The following is a 6,586-nucleotide window of genomic DNA, read 5'->3' as shown; positions in this document are numbered from 1 at the left end:
TTACATTATGGTGATGGTTGTACAACTGAGTAAATACACTAAAAACATGGACTTATACACTTTAAATGGGAGAGCTTTATGGTACATAAATTATATTTTAAATAAAGCTATTAAAAAGATGTGTTCAGGTATGCAAGTAAAATAACACAAACAATGAAATCACTTTGGATGTTGTATTTTCTTTGACAAAATGCTCAGATTACTTTCAAATGTCTTTTTAAATGTAAAGAACTTGAATTAGCCGGGAGAGATAATTAACTCTATACACTCCACTTTACATCTGAGAAATGGGCTCATAACCCAAACCCTCCAATTCACTGTCTATATTGGATTATTTCTCTGAATACTTCTAATGGTTCCTTCTACTCATCCCTCCTTCTTCCATCCCCCTCTCTCACAGACACACAAACACACACACAAACACAATCTACATTTATATGTTAGACAGATGAAGAGCATACAATTTAAATTAGGCTCACAGTTTAAGCTTTTCTCAAAAACAAAATACTTGATAGTGCTCAAATAATTCAGTTTGTTATTCTATGGAATAGACTTCTATCTTTAAGTGTTAAATGTGTGCTGTGCTCAGTCGTGTCTGACTCTTTGAGACCCCATGGACTATATATAGTCCACCAGGCTCCTCTATCCATGGGATTTTTCAGGCATGATTACTGGAGTGGGTTGCCATTTCCTTCTCGAGGGGATCTTCCCTATCCAGGGATTGAACCCAAGTCTCCTGGGTCTCCAGCACTGGCAGGGAGATTGTTTATCACTGAGCCACCTGGGAAGCCTCAAGGTGTTAAATGCCACAGCACAATTTGTCTTGTATTACAATTATTAAAAAGTATTCTGCACATTCATTCTATCCTGCAAAACATGTAAAGGAATTAGATTCCTATAAGAGCTTTAGAAGTAGTCAAACAGACCAAGCAGTGGATGAACAACTATGACATGGCAGTCTTCTAAAAATTCTATAGTAAATTCTAACTTTAAAAAAGATATAAAATGAGTACATTTGCATCACATTGCGCAAGGTGTAAACAACATATAAACAAAAGTGGAGAAATGTTTACTATCTTATATAGAATACAAATGAAGCCTATTTTTACCAGAAATATTTGCCAAGACAGCCAAATCAATCTGCACTGCTGTGCTTTTCAGAGAACTGCAAAATTTTAAGTATTAATAATAGTTGCTAAAGGGAAGTGTGATGCTTATAATGTATGTTTGAACTGATTTTTCAGGTTAACAGACAGACACAAACTTAAAGCAATCAAGAGTTAAGAGTAATTTTTAAAAATATGAAACAGGCTTTGTAGTGGCCTGTATGGTTATACTGCGTGTGCATCAGAGTTGCAGAGATTTCCAGGAAGAATTCACTCACAGCAGCTCAGCGTGGTAGAAAAGGAGACAGGTTGGCTCCAATCCTTGGAACAAGCAGTGGGCAGGTGGGTGTGGCGCCAAGACGCTCTCTTGATTGGCTGCCCTCAGAGCGTTAGGCGCGTGTGTTCTCTCGCACAGGCTCGCATGATCTCCAAGTCCAGACTGTCTGTGCGTTAACAAAGTGCCTCGCCCAAACTTCAGCAACGTTATCTGATCACTGATAGTGTGAGCCTTGACTTTTTCCCTGAGTGACGTTTCCTTTGTAACAGATATAAAAAGCTTCAGGTTAAAAGATACTAAGCTTTTTATAAACATTTAACAAACAAGTATAGGCAGGACATTTGCGGTATAAAGCTTAAAACAATGTAAAACGTTAAATGGGCATGCCTAAAGAAATGACCAGAAAGCTCCAGAACTCCACATGTAGGAAAGTTTTTTCTATCTACTTACCTATCTATATATCTATCATTTAAATTAAAGTCCTGTTGTTTGCACACGCTGGCTACTTTTCATCCCTTTATGCACTTAATCATTTCAAAATGCCTGAACTTAATGACATTCTTGTTGTATAGAGGAGGAAATATGAAACTCAAGAAAGATTAAATGAAGTAACCACAAATCACAAAGTGTTTTGGGGTTTGTTTGTGTTTTTTTGTGATCCAAAGAAAGAATGAAAATGTATTTGATGCATTATATTTTAATATTGCTCTAATTGCCAATTGCTCTGTGTTCTCTTGCACCGGCTCACATGATCTCCAAGTCCAGACTGTCTGTGCCTTAACAAAGTGCCTTGCCTAAACCTTGTCCAAACCCAAAATAGCTGGGAAGCAGATATTTTTCCTACATTCATGGTTCATTGCAGCTTTTATTTTGTGGCTCCTTTGCTAAATTAATATGATGAAATGTCTAAGTGGACTCTGAAAGAGCATCTATATTGAAGTGAACCTGGTCTCTATCACCAAAATTATATTTAACCTAGAAAAAAACATGGGTAATACAAATAAAATTTATAAATTCAAAATTTTAAATATTTAAAAAAGCTTTACTGAAGGAGGAAATGGCAACCCATTCCAGTATTCCTGCTGGGAAAATTTCCCATGGACAGAGAAGCCTGACAGGCTACGATCCATAGGGTCACAAAGAGTCACTGCACAACTAAGCAACTAAGCAGGCATGCACGCCTGAAGGATAGAGTATGATGCTAGCCACAACTTAAAATAAGAGAACCAAAAGAAGTCAGCAAAGGCAAGAGGAAAGGAACATCTTGAGACACTGAAAGCCAACCCAGAAAAAATATTTAGATCTACTGACTTTAATACAAACAAAAACAAGATGTTACTAAATATTGCTATGAAAGACTTTCCCATTGCTACCCAACTGTATCCTAGGATTGAATTGTAGAGAGGGAGAAACCCAAACTGTACCTAAACAGAGATGATAATATGACAATAAGGATGAGGATGAGAATGAAGCTGAAGTTATAGCTCTGGAATCTAGGACTTGAGGTTGGAGCAGTTGATAAGCGAACATAATGGTCTTGTACATCTCTTCTCTTATTCATTGCCTAACAAAGCTACCCAAGTAGCTACCTATCCAAGAGGGAATTAATCTCAGACAGACAGAATTAGTTCTTGATTGGTAAAGCTGGGAGTTATCCTCTCAAAAACTTAAAGTACAAATAAATGTTATATTTTGTCAGTTTGCTACTATCTCTCTCCTCCATCAGAATCAAGTAAAGGGAGCAGGGTTACTTTCTTTGTTTTGGGGCAAAGGAATTGTGAGGTGTAGGGAAAATTGCTTTAAATGATAAAAGTACGGTGTTAAATAAATCAGACCCATTTTAAAGATTTTCATTTCATTGGGTTGGAGATATTCATCTCTTCCCTTCTTCCAAACACTTAAGAAAACAAAAAATGAAGAGAAAGAAAAAAATCATGTGCTAATATCAACATTAAAGTATTTGTTTAAATATAGTTGGATTTTTTTTAATTTTAAGATTTTTTTTAAAGAGAATAATTGAAAAAAAAAAAAAAAGAGAACGCATTGCAATGGCATCTGCAATGGCTTCTGCAACGGCATAAGCCCAATAAGGCTTTGGGGTTTCCCATGGGGCACTAATGGTAAAGAATCCGCCTGCCAACGCAGGAGACACAGGGAACTCGGGTTCAATCCCCGGGTCAGAGAGAAATGGCAACCTACTCCAGCATTCATGCCTGGAAAATTCCATGGACAGAGGAGCCTGTCAGGCTATAGTCCATGGGCTGCAAAGAGTCAGACATGACTGAGCGACTGAGCACGCACATACACACACACAGAGAATAAGGCTTTACAGCGAGGGGTTGCATCAGAACCACCAGAGATACAGATTCTGGACAGAGGAGCTGCAGCCGGTGGAGGGAGAGAAGGATTTAGGCCTTTCCTAGAGGACAGCTCATAAAAACGAAAAAGAATGTCACAAACATAATCCATGGATTTATAATCCCTATTTGTTTAAAAGCAATTTTTATTTTCCATTTTCAAAGAAAAACAAAAACCAAAGTTAAAAATCTAAGTCCATGTAGTTAAATCAAAGGAGAGCATGAAAGTTTTATGCCGAGGGCTTCACATTCTGCGATACTTTTAGACAGAACATCAAAGGCCTAGAATGAACATGAGCTGAGCCTGACTCACCAAAGACATATTTAAAGTGCCCCCTGCTGGCGTCTTGGTGATACTGCAAAGTATCAAAACACTATTTTAAGGGACTTGACACAGAACGGACTTATCTTCAGGCTCTTGTATTGTTATTTGGGGTTTCTTGTTTCTTTTGTTAAGTTATACACAAGGTGAAGGAACTTTTTTGCTCTTTTCACCTCTGTGGTACCTCCCACAGCAGCAAACTGTGCTGGGAAATTAGGACGTTCTTCATCAATCGTTGGTGGATGAATTAACATTGAGTAACCTAGACAGCATATTAAAAAGCAGAGACATTACTTTGCCAACAAAAGTCCATCTAGTCAAGGCTTTGGTTTTTCCAGTGGTCATGTTGGATGTGAGAGTTGGACTGTGAAGAAAGCTGGGCACCAAAGAATTGATGCTTTTGAACTGTGGTGTTGGAGAAGACTCTTGAGAGTCCCTTGGACTGCAAGGAGATCCAACCAGTCCATTCTAAAGGAGATCAGTCCTGGGTGTTCTTTGGAAGGAATAATGCTGAAGCTGAAACTCCAGTACTTTGGCCACCACATGCAATGAGTTGACTCATTGGAAAAGACTCTGATGCTGGGAGGGATTGGGGGCTGGAGGAGAAGGGGACGACTGAGGATGAGATGGCTGGATGGCATCACGGACTTGATGGATGTGAGTCTGAGTGAACGCCGGGAGTTAGTGATGGACAGGGAGGCCTGGCATACTGCAGTTCGTGGGGTTGCAAAGAGTCGGACACGACTGAGCAACTGAACTGAACTAATTGAACTGAAAGGATTATCTTTTTGGCATTTTATAGGGTTCATGAGTTTCTCACAATAAGTATACTGGGGTGGTTTGCCATTCCCTCCTCCAGCGGATCACGTTTTGTCAGAACTCTCTGCTATGGCCCATCTGTCTTGGGCCGCATGGCTTACACCGCATGGCTTATAGCTTCATTGAGTTACTCAAGCCCCTTGGAAACGACAAGGCAGTGATCCTTGAAGGGGGATCTGATGCAAACAGATGACTCATTGGAAAAGTCTCTGATGCTGGGAAAGATTGAGGACAGAAGGAGAACAGAGCTGTCAGAGGATGAGCTGTCTGGACAGCATCACAGATGCAATGAACATGAACTTCAGCAAACTCTGGGAGATGGTGAGGGAAAGGGAGGCCTGATGTGCTGCAGTCCATGGGGTTGCAAAGAGTTGGACACGACTGGGCTACTGAACAACAACAAAAGATTATCTAATGCTAAATGGGAGAAAGCAGGATTTCTTTTTTGTGTAAGCAATATTTTATTTAGTAGTTTCTCTTTACAACTGAAACTCTGGGAATTCAAAATCAACATACTTGCCTGTGAGCTTCTTACAGACACCAGAAAGGCTGTAATCTCAGACTTCCAATCCTGTAGTCTCTCTCCAGAAGCTAATAGTTTCCTTTCATGGGTATATTTCTAGAAAAGGCCATACATTTCCCGCATACATGTGTTTCTAAAAGTGTGCTTGTGCTTATTCATCCACACATGCACAACTTTGTTGTTGTTGTTGTTTTGCAGAAATGAGCTTGTGCAGAAGGGTTCTCCCCGTTTTCTTTCTTTTTATGGCTAAGTTGTACCATCATTTATTAAACCTTGGAGGCTCAGATAGTAAAGAATCTGTCTGTAATGCAGGAGACCCATTGGATAAAGATCCCTTAGAGAAGAGAATGGCTACCCACTCCAGTGTTCTTGCCTGGAGAATCCCAGGGGCAGAGAGCCCGGTGGGCTACCATCTGTGGGGATGCACAGAGTTGGACACAATTGAAACGACTTAGCAGCAGCAGCAGCAGCAGCAGCAGCAGCAGCAGCAGCAGCAGCAACAGTATTTAAAAATTTTTTACTTGCAAAGTTCCTCCAACTCCCAATTGACTTTTCACCATTAAAACTTTCTTCACTTTTTTTTTAAAGATAATATTGAGTTTCTTTGTCCTCTTGATAAGAGCCCATATTTATATTTACCAGATTCAGAAGGTAAGGAACTAAAGGAATCTTCTTAAAACATTTATTGGGATAAATCTAATATTACTATCTGTGTCTCCTGCCTGAAAATCTAGAACTCTTTTTATTAAGACCATGTTCCCAGTGGAAGAGCCTGGGATTCAGAATAGCAGATTTTTTTTTTACCCCTTTGATCTTTGATTTTTCTATGATAAGATGCTAAAATATTTAGATGAAAAATGAAAAAAATGCAGTCACCAACATATTTTGCCTATGTATTTTTATGCATATAAATTTATCAAACATTCTATACAGTTTGATAGATATGAATATTCAGCAAAACAAAAATTGTAAGTAAAATGTAAATTTTTAGCTTATTGTCATAAATACTGACTGCATCACAAGCCCCCAATAAACATTTATTAATAATATTTTTCTGTGCAATATTTGAATATGAATTAAAGAAAAATGTTACAATTTGCCTATATGTAGATTTACTCTGAATCTGGGCTTCCTCAGTGGCTCAGCAGTGAAGAATCTACTTGCAATGCAGGAGAAACAGAT

This window comes from Capra hircus, chromosome 8 (genome assembly GCF_001704415.2).
Source record: "Capra hircus breed San Clemente chromosome 8, ASM170441v1, whole genome shotgun sequence".
Taxonomy (NCBI): domain Eukaryota; kingdom Metazoa; phylum Chordata; class Mammalia; order Artiodactyla; family Bovidae; genus Capra; species Capra hircus.
Note: the sequence above shows the minus strand (reverse complement) of the source record.